An 18,954-nucleotide genomic window follows, 5' to 3' on the forward strand; every position below is an offset into this window, starting at 1 on the left:
CACTTACTGCATAAACTTAAAGTGGCATTATTCTGGAAGTCCAAAAGACCACTTTTTCTCCTAGTAGGGGAATGTGTGTGTAGAGAGGATGTGATGCTCCTGTCTGTATGTGTAATTTAAGAGGTTGGGTTCCAAACAATCCTGCCCATCCAAGTCAGTGAATCAACCATTCTATTCAAGCCAGGCTAGCCTTCCCGCTCGGGAGAGCCACAGACATTGCAGGTGGGTATGCCCTGCAGATTAAGACAGGGAATCTCCTGGTATAGATACAATCAGAAGCTACAAAATATAAGAAATGGCAGAGAACTTTAGAAGCGTTGAGTACTGAAACAGTCCTCCCATTGGCCATTTTTTCGGTAAAATGGGCATTTTCAATTTTTTAATATTTTTAAATAAAACATTTACATAATCTGGCTGTAAAAGCAAGACCTGATCATGTTAGGAAATAGAAGGTAAAGGGGGAAAAAGTCACCTAAAATTCCAAACCCAAAAAAACCCATATTTTCACTTTCTAGTCAGAAGGGTGGGTCTCTATACAGTGGTGGTGTAAGTAGCAGGCTAGGATGACACTGTTGACCACCCCCTACTTTTCTAACCAAACTCTGATTGTGCTCACAAACCTACTCTCTACCTGAGGTCTTGTGTTTCTGGGGAAGCGGATCTCAGTCCCAAATGAAGACGAATGACCATACATTTAAGCTAATCACAATGGTCTCATTGCCCTTGACACTGACTCATTTAGGTAAGGGCTTATGCAAAATGCTGGCCCATGAACAGAGAGGAGAGGGTCAGGACAGCATCTATTACGGAAGTTTGGGGACAGATTTTACTTAATAAGAGACATGCCAGGAAAAAAAAAAAAAATAGTCCTCTCCCAAGGAACTTAGTCACTGACTCATGACACGTGAACTTGTGGCAGCCATCTTGCAACAGTAAGAGGAACTAGCTAAGCACAGAAGAATGACAGATCCAACCTTTTCCCACTGACCTTATTTTTAAATACATACATACACAAACACACACTCTTCCTGATCCAACTTCCCCCTACTAAAATCCCTCTTCTCTACTCTTCTTCAGTGCTAAGCTTCTCAAAAGAGAGGTCGAAACAAGCTGTTTCCTCTGCTTGACCATGCATTCATCAATGACATTCCTAAGACTTTCCTGATTTCTTAAAACTTAGGTTTCCCACATTCTATGGTTCCAAGGCACATTTTACACGTTGCTATTACAGCAATTAATACATACTATAGTAATGGCTTGTTTCTCTATTAGACAGTAACTTCTGAAATGTTTTGTATTCCCAATGTCTACAGAAGTTCCTGGCATACAAAGGCATAAATACTTGCTTCATAAATCAAACGTAAACCCAAAACCTAATACAAAAGCATACCACAAACGTTGAAATGAATTTACCAACCCTACCATTTACACACACCAAAAGCTGAATATGTGTTTGTGTTTAAGTTTGGGGAGAGGAGCAGCAGGCACAAGAAGATAAGAGACCAGAGCGCCTTGAAACTCAAAAACACAATTATTCTTTACTCTCCAGAGACCAGATAGCTGTTCACCGTTAACTCAGCAGAGGGGCAGGGCAAGGGTCTGGGAAGCAAGGGCAGGGAAGCTGGTCTCAGGGTCCCTCTGCCACGGGTGAGCACTGCTACCTACCCATTCCCGAGAGGAAAAGGTGTTCCGGCCCTCCCGGGCTAGGGAAACAGACAACAAACCAGACCGATGACAACAGGCACGCCAGGAGAGGCAAAACACGGGTTTTAAAACCCCAAAGAACTATATCCAGAGTTTGAACAGTGCTTACGACACTCCTTTACCACAAAGAGACAATGAAGCAGGCCAAGGTATAGGAGCTACAGACAGCCTTATCTATCATCTCCTTTGATTCCCCTGGATAACAGCTGGGATTAAAGGCAGGTGACACTACTCAGCTGGGCAAAATGCTTTTCTACTTCAAAAGTCTACTAATGTGGGGAAAATGATTAAAAGAGCCAATGGGTTTTTTTTCCTCTCCTTCTAATTAAGTGATAAATCCTATCTAGAGGACAATTCTGAGCCACGATGGGAATAAAACAGAGTAAATAAGAAAATGTTACATTCTTTGAAAATAAAAAGTGTCTTGGGCCAAGATTTGATAGCCACTTTACATGTTTAATAAATTGTATTTAAGTGCAAAACACACACTAATGAAATTACTGATCTTACTAAAATTACTGATCTTACTTACTCCAAAATGACAACCTAATAATTATAACCTCATAAATTTATTCAAAGACTAATAAATCTTTTATAGATATATTTTACAACAAACTCTCTAATGGATAGTTTTCTTCACTGATTTAGCAGACTTCCAAGAGGTGCTGGTGCACTTTAAGGAAGGAATAAGGCATTAGGAATATGAAGACACCAGCAACAGGAAGCTGAGTGGGTGCATATCTCCATTTCTTCAGCGGGACCCTAAGAGTTGACCTCCTTAAGCCAAAATACTTCCCCTTGGAATCCTGGAGGCAGACAAGTCAGTAAAAAGATCAACAGAAAAAAAACGGTAGGAGAGAGGAACAAGACAGTTCCCTCACCACACTATTTTGTTCGTTACCATGCAGGTAGGATATTGTCAACTTCCAGGCTACAAAGGAATCGAAAATGGACTCCATATATAAAAGCACTTTTTAGTGTAATTCCGCTTTAATGGGGAATGGAGAAATGGAGTATACATCTGTCTGCTATGACTCTGAGCCAATCTAAGAAAGAAAAAAAAAAAAAGTGGAAATGACTTTATTGGATAGAAGCTGGGAATAATACCTTTATTACAAAAATATTCTTTTGAATGAGTTTCCTAAGGCATTAAGAAAACCATTTCAATTTATTTTTAAAAGAACATGATTTACACACAGCTTCAACTGCATCAAGGTAACATTTTCTAAATTGTGCCAGCACTGAGAGAGGAACCAGCGTCCGCCCAACTTCACGGCATGCCCACTGTGCTCCTACAACAGTCATTAACAACCAAGATCCTGGCAACTACTATTTCTTCCTTATGTTCGTTTGGGGCAATTTTTATTATCCTATTAATATTCTCTAACCTGTTCCTTATCCTAAACACAACAAAAGATCTGTTCTAGAGGACTTAGGATATTAAAGGAAAGTGTTAGATATATGAGCAGTCTAACATCTAGATAATCCAAATTATATTTTTACACAGTTCAATTCTAAATCAATTAAGGGTAAAAAAAAATCACAAGACAAATATTCTATCTCAGGAGATAAACTAAAAGAATGACTTAAATCCAACTGCCTCCTCAATACTCATACCAATTATGAAAACGGAACGCAGAATTTTAAATGATCAAAAGAGCTTCAACTTGGTACACATTTAACGTAACTTAAGAGGTACAGCCCATAATGTTCCCTCCTTCACTCTTTGAAAAATCCCCAAGTTTGAAGACCACAGAACTAAAATGAATCTATACTATACCCACCAGTGCAGCAACCAGAAGTTGGCAGGACAAACACAGCCAAGGTACACTCAATGTTCCATGGGAGATAAAACAGGAGATATGTATCTTCATCATCAAGAAACTCCCACTCTGGGGAGCCTGGCTGGCTCAATCAGAAGAGCATGCAGCTCTTAATATTGGGGTCGTGAGTTTGAGCCCCAGTTGGGTGCAGAGATTACATACATACATAAATACATAAGTAAATTAAAAAAGAAAGTCACACTCTAGCCCAAAGGATGGTCAGAATGTTTGACACAACCTTTCGGAATGACCTACAGGTGTAAGAAGCCATATGACAAACATATCCACTGTTTATTGTGGATAATTTTTCTGTCTTGGAGTATGCATGTCATTTAAAGAAAATGCAATACTTAGAAGTAATTGGCAGGTATATTTACATTCCAAATGTTCCCAACAAACTGCTTGGGAATGAAAACTAAGAAATGAGTCTGTCTTGATGTTAATATGCCAGGAGCAAGTGGACAGGTTACTAAACCTGCCAGACCACAATGTCCTCAACTCTCACATACAGAATAGACTAGATGCAGAATAGAAAATGTTTTTATTTCTTCCAAAGCCAATTCCAATTAACTGGTAATGACCACCTCTGGAGCATTTGCTGAGATGGTTAGATCCTTTAAGTAAAAAGCCATATCCTGTGTTCCTTGCCCTCAGAAGTTGGGTGTTTGAGTTGCTGCTACTGACTTCCCATCAGAATGTTCTCTGCAACTGTTTTCTTTTTAGTAGCAGCAATCTGATGCATATCCACACAATCTCTTCGGTCTCTCTTGTGATCAGTGGCTGCAATTCAGTTCAAAGAAGCTACAAAACGTGGCTGTGTAACTGAGCACTTCCCTGAGTCTGAACAGATAATAATACCTAACATGTATAGTAATGTTTAAGACAGAGCCAATACTGTTCTAACCACTTAACGTATATTAATGCTTTTAATTTCCAAATAGTCTCTATTATATACGTTCTACCATTATCATCCCCATTTTACAGATGAGAAAAGGAGGCACAACTAGGTGAAATAACGTGCCCAAGGGTTTAAAGCGGGTAGGTAATAGAGCTAGAACTTGATCATCGGCTGTCCGGCTCCAGATCTCCCACTTTGAACCACTTTGCTTACTGCTTCTCTGTCAATTGCACGCTGACCAAACCCACAACTTCAGTCCTGTTAAACTATACACGGAGTAAGCCAGAAGTCCAGGTTTCACGGTGGTGTAAGTCTATGTTTTATCTGCAGTCCTGAAATATTTACTCTCCAAAGGGGCTTGGATTCTGGCAAATAGTGTTTCATTTACCCATTGCCAGGGGCTTTGTTAGACTATTGGGCAAATTTTTTTAAATCAAAAGTTTCATAAATTATCTATTCCACCACAAAAAAATGCACACTCCATTTAGTAGAACCCTCAGGAAATGAGAGTTTTAGGGTTAAAGCAATGCTCCCATTAACAGAACATTAGTCAGAAAATCTGCACTGTGAAGAGAATTTATGACAACTGGTCATTTTGAAGGGCTTTGCCATCACTATTCGAAACATCATTTCTCACAAGACAGGAGTACAAAACGCATATGGCCAATGGGATTTAACTGAATGGTAAATAATAACCATCCCTCAGCATGCCTTGATTTTCTGAATATACACATTCTCCTAAGGGTAAGGGGGGAAATCCCACTTCCCAAGTGATTTGCTAAATATGTAGTCTTATTAATCCTTACTAAAGGAGATGTAAACTTGGCTCAAAAAAATGACAGCACCTGGTTGGCTCAGTGAGTTAAGCGTCCGACTTCAGCTCAGGTCACAGTCTCACGGTTGTGAGTTCGAGCCCCGTGTCGGGCTCTGTGCTGACAGCTTGGAGCCTGGAGTCTGCTTCAGATTCTGTGTCTCCCTCTCTCTTTACTCCTTCCCAGCGCGCTCGCTCACTCACTCTCTCTCTCAAAAATAAACCTTAAAAAAATGACTTCAAGGAGTAACAGAAAAGGGTAACTTTTAAAAAAATTTGTTATATACAAGTTACACTCCAATGTGTGGATTATCTTCAGGGGCTCCCACTGCACACTTTTTCATATTATTACATTTCATCGGATTATATACATTAAACCAACCAACCAACCAACCACTTGGCTGGTCTCCAAATTCAAAATGCATGGTATCGCATGTAATGGGCAACTCTGTATTTTCTGTATTTCCATTCCTGATATCAACAACTGTGATAAGAAATTTACACTCATGCTTCTAAATTTTAAAGTACAGTATAGGGGTGCCTGGGTGGCTCAGTTGGTTAAGCGTCTGACTTCAGCTCTGGTCATGATCTTGAGGTCTGTGAGTCTGAGCCCATCAGGCTCTCTGCTGTTAGCACCGCGCCCACTTCGGATTCTCTATTTCCCTCTCTCTCTGCCCCTCCTCCACTTGTGCTCTCTCTCAAAAATAAAATAAACATGAAAAAATAATAATCATGCAGTATAAAAAGAAAACTACATACATAATAAAAATTAAACTAATATTAAGAACATTTTGAAAAAATGCTAGTTCTTAAAAGGAAATCAGAAGTTTAAACAAAAATATTCCAGTTGCTGAAAGAACGTTATTGGCAGCGGTGAACAAATTCTTTGTTCCCCAACAGAAAAAAAGGAGCATATGCCCCTACATTATACAACAAGCATGTGCTACTATTAATCTGTACCTTGAAGCTTTATTTTACATGAAAGTAACATTTTAAAAATCAGAGTCTTAATATTTTCTCCCAAATGGATCATCTTGCACCCCAACTTAGAGACCCTAATACCTAAAAAAGTCATGATTTCGAATCTCCTATAGTCCCAAACTTACAGCAACAAAATTAACCACTTTTCCATGTATGAAATGTTTGAAGTGAATTGTCATCAATAAGAATTAGTCATTCTTTCGACCGCAGGTAAGGGCCAGTCCTCCCGGCCTCCACAAAGTTTGTTCACAATGGGGGCTGGCTGGTAAGCTTGGGTCATTTTTAAAGCAAGAAGTAATGAACTAAGATGTAAAGACACTCCATCACCATACCTAAGAGAATGAGACAGATATATACGGTTTGCCCTTCATTAGACAGCTCTTTCTGGGCTTGACCCAAGGAGACCTGTCAGTTCCACTCACATTCACCTTACCCTTGCCCCTGCCAACAGAAACTACTAGCGTATGCATGCAAAGCCAAGGGCCAATGGAAACCAAGAGCGAGTCTCCTTCTGTGCTCTCATAAAGTTTTTACGAAGAACACATTAAGCTGGCTTTTGACATGCAGAAACCATACAACAACAAAACCGCAAGAGGGGAACCAAAGACGAAGTGCAGGGAAGGTAGTCAATATTTTTATTACAATCTTGTCATTAGGTTACTCCCGGCTGCGGATTTCTCCCTCGGTGTTCGCTCTCTCCAGCGCAAATCTATTCTCAGGCAGTAGGTCATGAGGCCGGCCGCTCTGTGTTTACACACAACCTCAGCACCACTTGGCCACTTCCTCGGGCTGCTGGAGCACTTGACCCACTGATTACCTGTATCAAAACAGACGGTGCCCGCTGGGTCCCGGTCAGCCCTCCGAAGCAACCCCTCTCGAGTGCTCCTTGGCCTTTTATGGTGGAGGCATGTGATGAGAGTATCTGCACCAGCTGTTCTTAATTACCTCTCAGGCTGGGGTGAATGACTCAGCAACCCAACTTTTTTAAGGAGTCATCCTACCTTGTTATCCAACCAACATTCTGAACAACGGTAAACCACTAGACATGGCCCTGTTCAACAACAATATACACGAGGCCATGCAGTCACCAAACCAAAGCCATCCCACTCAAGCTGACTCACCAAGAGTCCCTTTTTCCCCCAAGGCTCCTTGAGCCAAAGGCAGAAGTGGCCAAGTGCCTTGAAGCCCAACCCACCCCAGCCCTTGCACCACTAGCCCACACCAGGAAGAAGCAAGCTTACCTCTTCCCATTTCTCGGCTTGACCATGTGAAGCGCTCAAGCGCTCGGTCACCAACACGTCCGGCGTTTCCACCCCTTATCTTTCTGAACCGCTTTAAATGCACAGCGTCCAAATATAAGGAGTGTTAAAGCAGATGAACAGAGACCTAGCAGTGGCATCCTCCATGGGTTAACAGTCCCAACACCGATGCGTTTCTCCAAATAGAGAAGCATCCCTACAAGACAAGCCTTTGTTCCTTCACGCACCACAGAGAAGCCTGTTTTTCCCACACACGTCTTTCACAATTACTACTACACTATACCTTCATCAACCCAAGTTTCACGCAGAAGGCTCACTGCACAAAGGCATTCCGCGCAGGGCTGCTCGGTGACATAAAACCGCCGCGCAAGAATGAGAAAGCAATGGCACTCGAGTTCCATAAAACCAGCACAAAAAGCTGGTGTCTCTATAAGCGGCACCCACCCTACCCTCACCGCACCGTGGGAGTCTTAATTACGACGTGTGGGCAAAACTCCAACAAAGGGAGCTCTGGGATGTCCGGTCGTCCATACCGATCTTGGCTAAACCCAGCCCCGCAAGGGGGTATTTTTGCTGCAGCCACGACCTCGGCCATTCTAAACGAGACTCCACGCGCGACAGACACCCAGGCCAGGCAGACCGGAGGCAAGCGGCTCTCGGGACGCGGCGGGTGCTGAGGGCGGTGGGAGCGGGCGGGAGGACAATACCGAGCCGGGGCCGGCCGCGCGGGCGGTGCTGATGTGTCACAGCCCGGGCGGGCCGCGGCTAGGAGGGCCGGGCTCGGACCCGGGCGCCGCAGAGGCGGGGGCGGAGGGCGGGGGGTGGGAGCCCCGGGACCCCGCCGCCGCGGCCACTTCCCCGCCCCCCACCCCCGCCGCTCCCGCCCGCCCGCCCGGGGGGTAAAGTGCAGCGCGGGCCCGTAAACAAGAGCTCTGGCCGCGCGCTCGGAGCACGGGGCACAGGCAGGCAGGTCGCCCCTTCCGGCGGACGAGGCCACTTCCAGGAACAGGGGCCGCCGCCGCCCCCCGCCCAGAAGACCGCCGCCCGGGTCCCCCTCCCCGCCTCCCCGGACCTGCCCGCGGGCGGCCCCGACCGCGCGCCGCCGCGCGGACCCTCCCGGGAAGGGCGCGCGGGACGCCGAGCCACTCACCAGAGCCGAGGCGCCGCGCGGCCCGACTGACGGCAGCGAGCGAGCCCGGCGGGCGGCGCGGGCAGCGGTCAGGTGACTCATTCCCTCTCCGCGGCCGGCCGCCCCCTTCCCTTCGCGGCCTTCCCCTCCCTTCCCTTCCCCTCCCCGTTGTCCCCTCCCCTCCGCCGCCGCCGCGGCGGCCGCCGCCACCTCCCAAAGCCTAAAGCCCTCCCGCCCCCCGGAGGCCCCGCCTCGCGAGGCCCCGCCCCGCCCACCCCGCGGCGCTAAGCTCCGCCCCCAGCGGAGACCCCGCCCCCACCCGAGGCCCGGCCACGCCGCCCGCGAGGCCTCAGTCGGCGCGCTCCGGCCGGCGGGGCTCCGGGCGGCTGCAGCGGTTGTCGTGGCTCCACCCGCCCGAGGCCCACGCGAGAGGCCGCGGGGTCCGCGCACTGCGCCCCTTTGCGAGCACAGCCAGCTGCATGAACGGAAAAGCCACCAAGGACAACCTCCTCCTTCCCAAGTGAGGGCAGAAAGGAAAAGGCTGACGGCCTCATGGCCCCAAGTGTTGCCAGGACGCTCGGGATCCAGCAAAACTGCCGCGAGCCCGGAGTCCCGCGGACAACAGGAGGTCCCTCCCCAGACCCTCCTCCGCCATCCCTTAGGGACGCCTTAGACTGGGCGTCCAGGTTCGGAAAGTAGTGTTTGAGCTTGCTGGTAGGATGTATCGAGTGCATCCAGGATTTTGTGGAAAGCATCTGGCAGCCCTACTTCTTCTGTCTGACAAAGAAAACACGGGCGTCTGGCTAACAGGTGTTCCCTTCAGGCTGTGGCTGCCAGGAAACTTGGAGCCAGGTTCAGCGCCCAGTGGTGTCGGCCGGCTCAGCTCAAGCCCTGCTCGGGCTTTCCTCCTCTGATGCTTATCCTGGTGTTTATCCAATTGTCAGTTTTAAAATTATGTTCCCCAGCCATTTAGCACCTCTGGGGTGCAAAGCACTGTCTCTGCGAAAAGATGCCCACGTGTCAAAGCCCAAGCTTACCAATCTAGAGAGAGAGAGAGACGCTGAGCACACCGGGTCTGAGCCAGCCAAACCGATTGGAGTTAGGTGATCTGTGCAAAGGGATTTTGCTGTTGGCTTTGAGTTTAAGTAAAGAGGAGATGGAGAGAAACTGGTAGCCGAACAGCCTCAGCATCGGGGTGTGCGGACTCGTTCTGGAACACGGCAAGGCAGCTCTGGAGCTCACAGTGCAAACAAAGTTACCGAGATAATAAAGTCAGGTGTTATCACTAACATGACTGCGTTTGCACTCACTGGTTAGGGACTTTTGAGTTACATGCAGGATATATGAGAAAGTGACCTAACTGCGAGGAGTGACGTGAATCACTGTGACCTCAAATCAGGGCAGGAGGTGATATTTGCATTGGGTCTTAACTGGGAAGAATGGGGCCCCGCAGTCCCTGGAAGGAGCAGCATATGCAGTAGTCCAGAGTTAAGAGGCAGATGGCATTCCAGACCGCCAGAGTTCATGTGGGGTACAAATATTCACTGAGAAATGAGGAAAGGACATAGACCATGAAAGGATTTGGGTTCTTCCACACGTGAGAGAGTTTTTGAGGCTTCACTCTCCTTCCACCCTAAGCCAATGAAATTATAGTATGCTTCTTTCCTCTCACATGTGTACAGTTTCTTCTAGATGAAGAATAGATCCTCCCATTTGGGAAGAACTCTTCCTTCTTTACTCTAGATAATGGTCATACTTTCTAGCACAACCTCTGGTATGCTTCGTTATTTGAAAAGTCTTATACAGGTGTTGGGAATACAAAGACAGCTAGGAATGACTCTCAAATTTTAGTGTTTCTAAGAATCTCTGGGGTGCTTGTTAAAATGCAAATTCCTGGGTCCTGCCCCCAAAATTCTGATTTCATAGGTCTGAATGATACCCCAAGGTCTGCATTTTTTTTTTTTAATTTTTTTTTTCAACGTTTTTTTATTTATTTGTGGGACAGAGAGAGACAGAGCATGAACGGGGGAGGGACAGAGAGAGAGGGAGACACAGAATTGGAAACAGGCTCCAGGCTCTGAGCCATCAGCCCAGAGCCTGACGCGGGGCTCGAACTCACGGACCGTGAGATCGTGACCTGGCTGAAGTCGGACGCTTAACCGACTGCGCCACCCAGGCGCCCCCAAGGTCTGCATTTTTAATAGTGATGCAGGGGGTCTTGAAACCACACTTGAGAAGTACTGAGTAAGAGCTAATGGTGTAGAGTAGGAATAGGGTAAAAATTAGAGAATGAAATAAAACCGAGTCAGAATGGGCCTCGTACACTGTGCCTAGAGTTTGACCTTTATTCCATAGGCTGAAGGGAGCATATGGAGGTCTCTAAGTCATGTGATTGGTTTTAGAAGCTAATTCTAGAGAACTTCATTCATGCCATTTCTGTTGGTTTAGCTCTTTGCATCTTTCAAAATTCATGAGCTATCCAGTCAACAAAATTTGGGGTGTCAAAAAAAAGGCTTTAAACTGTGGGTGACTGCCAAGGTAAATAAACATAAATTTCACCAACTTGAAAAACTACCAGTTGATACTTCTTCCATCAAAAGGGACTATTATTAAAGCCATACCTCCCCTGCCCATGGTTAGATGATTTTCATGGGAAATGAACATATTTTATTAGAAAACAATGAGGACTTCCTGGAGCAGCATGGGCGAACATACCCTAGTGTTTACCGGATATCTGATATGAAAGGGAAAGTGAGGGGAATGTAACCTCCAGTTGGAGATGTGCACAAAGTCTAAGATCCAAAAAAAAAAAAAAAAAAGGCAGAAAAGGAGAAAAAAGAAGACAGAAGAAGACAGTATTGGAGAAGAACTCAATGGGACAAGGGTCAAATTGGTGAAAGCAGTGCTTTCCAGAAACCAGATTTAATGAAAACCAACGTGGCTCTACGTAAAATCCAAAAACCAGTTGAAGGCTGTGGTGGACTAAAGACAGCTGTGAAATTTGTGTCACTCTCCTCATCAAGAAGGGGAGTTTCTTTTTCATCCCCTTAAATCTGGGCTGGCCCTGTGACTGCATAGCCAAGAGAACACTGCAGAAGTTGTGCTATGCCAGCTCTGTATCTAGTCTTTAAGAAGCCTGGCATCTTCCACCTACTCTTTCTTGAAATGATCTTTCTTGATGCACACCCTCTCAGAAACGAGGCACCATGCAGTGAAAAGCCCAGTATGGACCTCTCCAGTCAATAGCCCCAGCAGGGCAACCAACCAGTGGTCAGCATTAAGTGCATCCTGAGAGTGAGCCATTGTGACATTCTGGTGTAGTCTAGTTTATACGACTAGCAACCCCAACCAAAAGAACCTTGAGGCTGAACCCCGTCAACTCATAGAATTATAAGATAATAAAATGAGTATTGTTTTAAGCTGCTAGGTTTTCAAGTGGTGTGGGCAAAGAAAATATCTGATGGTGACATAGGGCCTGAAAATGTAGTTACATTTGTAAGAAAAAGCACAACCCCAACAATCAGGACTTAGAGGAAAGTTCAGATCAATAAAACAAAATACGTAGAGGAGACTTTAATTGTAAACCTGTGTCAAGTTCCCTGACCTGACACTTAAATTTTCCCCACAATTACAGGTTGGTGGCGCCCCAAATTCCCCTCACTCCTTTGCAAATATTCATATAATGAAGTCGAGAAAATGTTATTCTCCCAGAAGCTAATGCTGGACATTGTAGTTAAAATAACTAACTAACTAACTAAATAGCTAACTAAATAAATAAATAACTGAAGTTACTAAATGTTTGATGCAAGTGCCTTCCTGTGGAGGCAGTGACGTTTGTGCTTGGTGCTGAGTCAGAAACAGCACGTACAGAGCCTTCAGCCAAGGTCACATGTCTGCACAGAACAGAGAAAAATCCAGCCCGATAGCTTTGTTGCGTGTATTCGTTGATGTTTTCATCAAGGATTGTGTAGCCTGCAGTTGTTGATCTTTTATCTTTAAAATTCATGCAAGTAGTAAATTCTACTCCATAGTATATTTGTTTCAGTAAAAGTGTTCTCAAAATTATATATTTATTTGTTTTTTTGTTTATATTATTTTATATATTTTATTATATATATAATTTATATATTTTTATTATATTATTTATATAATATACATATTTAGTAAAAGTGACATAATTGGTAGAGGTGCTATATTTTAACTCACAGTTTAGCTCACCTCTGGCCTATACCACTTTATTCATCTAGAGCAGTGGTCTTGACAGAGGCCAATTTTACCCCCCAGGAAATATTGACATTGATAAGGAGGGGAGGGATAGCTAGTGGATAGGGACCAGAGATGCTGTTAACATCCTGCAATGCACAATACAGCCCCCATGGATAAAAAAGCTTTATGAATAAGGACACTTCATTCCCCCTACACAGCAAAGAATTCTCCGGCCCAAAGCGTCAGTAATGAGGAGGCTGAGAAACCGTGACCTAGATGTACTCATGCTGCAATACGAGAAATGTGTATACTTCCTTGATAAAGATGCGCTACCGAATTTTCTGTAGCTTCCTAACAGACAGGTAAAAAAAGGAAATCCGATCAGTCAGTAGTGGTAACTAGGTGTTGGGTTGAAGTGACCCACGGTGCGAGAAAGAAGTAGTGACACCCTAGAGAAGAGAAAATGAGCACAGGCTGTGGGGACCCCCTCCACACCACCGCCCATCACAGCAACCTGTTCCCAGGGCGGGGCTGCCGTACGTAGGAAGTACTTTGGAAATGGAGTAGAATGATGACTGACCTCTGAGATTTTTTTTTAAATATTTATTTATTTATTTTGAGAGAGAGCACACAAGCAAGTGGGGCAGGGACAAGAGAGAGAGGGACAGAGCATCTGAAACAGGCTCTGTGCTGACAGCTTGAACTCACAAACCGTAAGATCCTGACCTGACCTGAAGTCAGACGCTTAACCAACAGAGCCACCCAGGCGCCCCGACCTCTGAGTTATAAAGGCTATAAAAGGAGACCTATTGGATCAGACGGCAGATAGGCATGTCACCATAAAGAGAGAGAATTGTCACTTGGGGCTGCTGGATTTTCACTATTGGCCACTCCAGATTCCCTCCCTAGCCTTCTCCACCATGCTCTGTGCTGCAGGAGGAAAGTATAGCATCCATGGGTTCCTCCACTTCCTTACTTCTGGTTGTACTTGGACAATGGGAGGCATTAGCAGGAGCACAGCTGTTTCCTTGCTGGGCCATACGTTGGCTGTAACAATATTCCTCTACCAAAGACCTCAGCTCTTGTTAGACAGCCTTCACCTAGAGCTACAGCCAAAACATCATCATTCTTCCCACCTTGGTCAGCCCCAGGGTACACCACTGTCGCTTGGCAAGTTACCTGTCCTCACCCTAGTAAGTGGTCCCATATATTTCTCACCAGCTCCCTGACTGATTCACCAGGCCAAGACTTGGGGGATAGCCATAACGAATATATTAACACATATAAAGAGAGAACGTAACTGTCAAAAAGGGGAGTTCTTCAAAATCTGAAGCCAAGAAGCGGGAGAACAAGAGGGGTAAACCCAGGCATGCATCACTTCTGCTGCCCCCAGGAGGGGGGGGTGGGGTGGGGAGGATGCATTGGCCAAGGATTTTCTTGCTAAGTACCATTCTACTCCTGAGTTCATGAGGAAGAGAGGAGCTACACGCTACTGTGACTTGTTCTATTGGACTGGCCATCAAGGTCACCCCACTCACATGCCTCTTTGACTTCTTTCTAATGATTTGGCTTCACATACATTTGCCTGAGACTGTTTGGTTAGTGAGCGTCAATATTTGGTACACTTGCTGGCAATATTCTCATTGTGAACTAATAATTATCTTCGCAGTTTTCTTCCTGCCTCTGCAGCTTCGGGTGAGTGTGCATCCGAAAGACGGATCGACACCGATGTGTCGACTGTCAGGTTTTTGCATCTGGAAGTTAAGAATGGGGGAAGTGTGACAAGGCAAAGCCCAATGTGGCTTGATCCAGCTGGTACCTACTTCACAGAAACACTGTGTATTTATCATTAGTGGCTTCAGGACTGATCTTCAGACCCAGGGACACTTTTTTCCCACTCACTTTTCTGTCCCTAAATCCCCTTTTGGCAGACACTGCTAGTTTCCTACCCAATATCTAATCCCCTTCTTCCTTTCTAACATAATTCTAATTGTGCTCAAAAATGCTTAACAACACCTCCCCAGCCTCCATTCACTGTGTGACCTAGCCCTGTTCAACCAGACATAAGCAAATATGCACTCGATGGAACTTCCAGGAAAGCTCTTACTTTCCTGATAACAAAAGACCAAATCAGCTGCTGTGCACTTCTCCCCTCTGCCCTCCCTGCCAAGACTGGAACTAGAGCTCTTTTCTTTCAATCTTGAGGATGAAAACCACAGGCTAAGAACAGCAGAACAGGAAGCTAGAGAGAAGCTCGGGTCCTTGATGGTTTCCCTGCACAGCTGACCAGCCCTAGTTGGGGGGTTCACTTTCTAATCATGCCAGAGAAAGAAAACCCTATTCAGTTAAGCTTCAGGAGCTCAGTTTCTAGTACATGAAGCCAAACACAGTCTCAACTGATACCCCTTCTTCATCTCAAGGCTTTGGCAGGTCCCCCAAATCATTCTGTTTAAACGCATGTGCTGAGAACCCTCCCGGCCTGCATCCTAGGTTATGTAGGAATAAATGGATTGTTATGAGCATACACAACCCAAACATATGACCCTGAAAGCTGGCAAATGAATGGCAGTGAATAGCAGTGTAATAGTGTTGGGTGTAGAGAGGCAAAAAATAGATCTTATTATGAAATTATGAAAAATATTATTATTGACTTCAGGATTGCCATCTCCTTAGATATTACTAGCTCACAAATAAGAAAACAGAGATGCAGAGACGTTAGTAATAATACTCTGATAAAATTCCAGGAAATGGCTCTTTGAAACATGGGCCAGCTGCCAAAGGGGGGAAAAAAGAAAGTTAAAATCTTTCAAAACAATTTCATGGATTTAAGCTGTGCAAAAACACTCGGAGGGCAGAAGAAATGGCGTGGAATCATTCTGATCATTTAAATTCTTCCTCTGTTATTATGCATTTTATAACTGAATAATCAAAAATCTGCATTATAATGAATAGATTAGAGGAATTAAAAGAGGCAGATCCACTTAAAGCAGCCAAAATAAAGAAATATACGTCAAATCCACATCTATGCAGCGGGAGCGTTAGGAATGAAGAGACGTTGGAGTCCATTCAGTAAAAAGAAATATATTCTGTGTACAAATCATTTAAAAATGTTGCCTAAATAGAAGTCGGCTTTAGAATTAATATTAAGCTTAGAGTTCTAAAACATCAATTCAAATTGATTAGAACACTAGAAAATTGCCTCCTGGCTAAATAAGATTTCCAGAAGAAATACCATCGGGAATGTTTTTTATATCCCTTAGGATAAACAAGGAAAGGAAACCGAGGGCATATCTCTAATTAGCTACATGTGCCCCTTGGGTTTCCAAAAACAAGCTCTAACATAATTCGATTCTTTGTCCTCAGCAATGAGAAGTCAAGCATAAAGCCATTTGCAAGCACCACATGATGAGCCACAGACAGGAACAAAAATAATCATAGACCTTTTCCATCAGTCTGTCTATTTAGTAGACAAAAATCCATGTCTCTGTTATCAGATCCAGACAAATCAGGCTTTGCCTTTCTTACTTCTCTACTTGGTGCCTGAAATCCCTTGGAGATTAATTTGGGGGCATGAAAGTTTTATAGGTTCACAAGTTCTCTGTTAAAAATTGAAGTTATTTCAAAGGACAAATACATGAAACCACATCAAGGATGCTCATAATCACTCTAGAGAGAATAAATTGATAAAACTACTCATGGCAGGAGTGCCTGGGTGGCTCAGTCAGTTAAGCATCCGGCTCTTAGTTTTGGCACAGGTCATGAAGGTTCGTGAGTTCAAGACCCGTATTGGGCTCCTCATTGATGGTGGAGAGCCTGCTTGGGATTCTCTCTCTCTCCTTCTCTCCACCCCTCCCTGCTCATGCTCTCTCTCTCTCTCTCTCTCTCTCAAATAAACTTAAAAAATTTTTTTAAATTAAAAAATAAAGATAAAAATACTCATGGTGAATAGGGTTCAAATACATTTTAATAGGAACATGGAAGAAAGTATCTAGATTAGGAAGTTACTCCCAAGGGCCATGACCTTTGGAGGGTCTTAAGATGGGTCTGGGGAGGGCAGTAGAAGGGCAGTGACTGCTAACAGTAGGATCCCAATAGAGACTAATTCAGAATTGTTGCCAAGAACTGACACAGCTTTTGGAAACAGTGTTATCTATTAAGTAAGATTTTTATTGAAAATCCATCTTTAAGCATGATTTTGAAAATAAGAGTCTCAGGGGCGCTTGGGTGGCTCAGTCGGTTGAGCGGCCGACTTCGGCTCAGGTCATGATCTCGCAGTCCATGAGTTCGAGCCCCACGTCGGGCTCTGTGCTGACAGCTCAGAGCCTGGAGCCTGTTTCAGATTCTGTGTCTCCCTCTCTCTGACCCTCCCCTGTTCATGCTCTGTCTCTCCCTGTCTCAAAAATAAATAAATGTTAAAAAAAAAAAGAAGAAAAGAAAATAAGAGCCTCAGAAATTATAAATTCATCACTATTAATAGAAAAATAAGGGACAAATACAAAATACAAGCATCAGAAAAGATTCAGATACATCTATTGTGATCATGGTACATCTATCTATCAGTCAATATGCTAAACATATGCATGTATTTAATACTTGATCATTTACAAAACCATTTTCATAGATTTTTTTGATTTGATACACTACGCTGTAAGGTAAATAAAACAAATTATCCCATTTTTAAAATGAGGAAGCTGGGACGCCTGAGTGACTCATTCAGTTAAGCATCCAACTTCAGCTCAGGTCATGATCTCACAGCCCATGAGTTTGAGCCCCACGTTAGGCTCTGTGCTGATAGCTCAGAGCCTGGAGCCTGCTTCAGATTTTGTCTCCCTCTGTCTCTGTCCCTCCTCCTCTCTCTGTCCCTCCCCAACTTGTGCTCTCTCTCTCTCTCTCTCTCTCTCTCAAAAATAGATAAACATCAAAAACAATTTTTTTAATAAAAAAATTGAAAATAAGTAAAATGAGGAAGCTGAATTTTCAGGCCCACAGCTAGCCAAGGTTGCCACACAACTCTTTGAACTGCTGACCAAAAGCCCTTTCCTCTATCTGAAACTGTTTCCCTGTGAATCGTACAAATAAGTACAGATAAATAAACTGGAATCCATGGATCTCAATACTGTCCTATGATATTGAATTATATGCATGTCGAAAGCTTCCTATTATATAAGGTACAGTGGTATTCTTTATTTTGTAGTAAGTATGACTTGTGATGCTTAAGCACAAATTTCTACAAAATTTGTCTGTCAACTCTCTAATTGTGGTATAATTTGTAGGGCATTTTTTTTTAATCACTTTTACCTATAATGGTCAAACACGGCCAAATCTTGTCCTCTCTGGAGCCCTGCTGGGAGGGACTACGGAGCATGCCAGGGACGGCCTAGAATAGAAGCTGCTATCTGGATCACCAAGTCCAGGGACTAAGTGTTTATATTAGTCGTGAGTACTTATTAGTCCAATTCAAGTTGACAGGGAGTCATTGATAAGAAAGTGGAAGGAACACAAATTAACACAGGCTGCTTTGGGAGGGAACTTTGTCCTCTCAGACAAGCATTTCAGCACAGTGGTGACAAGCAGGGGCCCTAAAGCCAGACTGTTTGAATCCCGGGTCTACTACTTTACCATTTTGGCTTGTTTCTTCAACCATAAATGGGGGTTATGCTAATATTCATTACCAGCATAGTTGTAAATATTACATGACTTCATACACAGAGGGTTATTTAGAATGGCACATCGTATAAGTTACATAACTATTAGCTTTGTCATTATGAAAGCCAAGAATATTTTAGACATGTAGCCAAATTAAAAGCAATGGAGGGGTGCCTGGGTGGCCCGGTTGGTTAAGCGTCTGACTTCAGCTCAGGTCATGATCTCACGGTTTGTGAGTTCAAGCCCTGTGACGGACTCTGTGCTGACAGCTCAGAGCCTGGAGCCTGCTTCGAGTTCTGTATCTCCCTCCCTCTCTTTCTGCTCTCTCTCTCTCTCTCTCTCTCTCTCTCTCAAAAATGAATAAATATTAAAAAAAAACAATTTAATCAATGGAAAGGCAGTGATCAGGTTCTGCCCAGCCCCAACTTACTGATTCTGCGAAGGGAATAGAGAGCATGAATTGAGAAGATAACAGCATGGCAGAATTTGTAGTCTTG

At 44.2% G+C, this 18,954-nt stretch overlaps 1 protein-coding gene across 6 annotated transcripts in view; it reads right to left on the reverse strand.

Annotated features, from left to right (window-relative positions):
- Positions 1 to 8,738, reverse strand: part of BACH1 (BTB domain and CNC homolog 1) — a 44,047-nt gene extending 35,309 nt beyond the window's left edge. For 4 of the 6 annotated variants that reach the window (XM_053903158.1, XM_053903164.1, XM_053903163.1 and 1 more), the window contains exon 1: positions 8,627 to 8,738. The gene's annotated coding sequence lies outside the window, so the exon portion shown is untranslated. Of the gene's footprint in view, positions 1 to 7,458; positions 7,673 to 8,626 lie in introns of all 6 variants that reach the window. The other 2 variants (XM_053903159.1, XM_053903160.1) reach the window with 2 other exon arrangements.
- Between the last annotated feature and the right edge of the window lie 10,216 nt (positions 8,739 to 18,954).

The sequence above is a fragment of the Panthera pardus genome, unplaced genomic scaffold (assembly GCF_024362965.1).
Source record: "Panthera pardus isolate Hobbes unplaced genomic scaffold, ASM2436296v1 HiC_scaffold_16, whole genome shotgun sequence".
Lineage (NCBI taxonomy): Eukaryota > Metazoa > Chordata > Mammalia > Carnivora > Felidae > Panthera > Panthera pardus.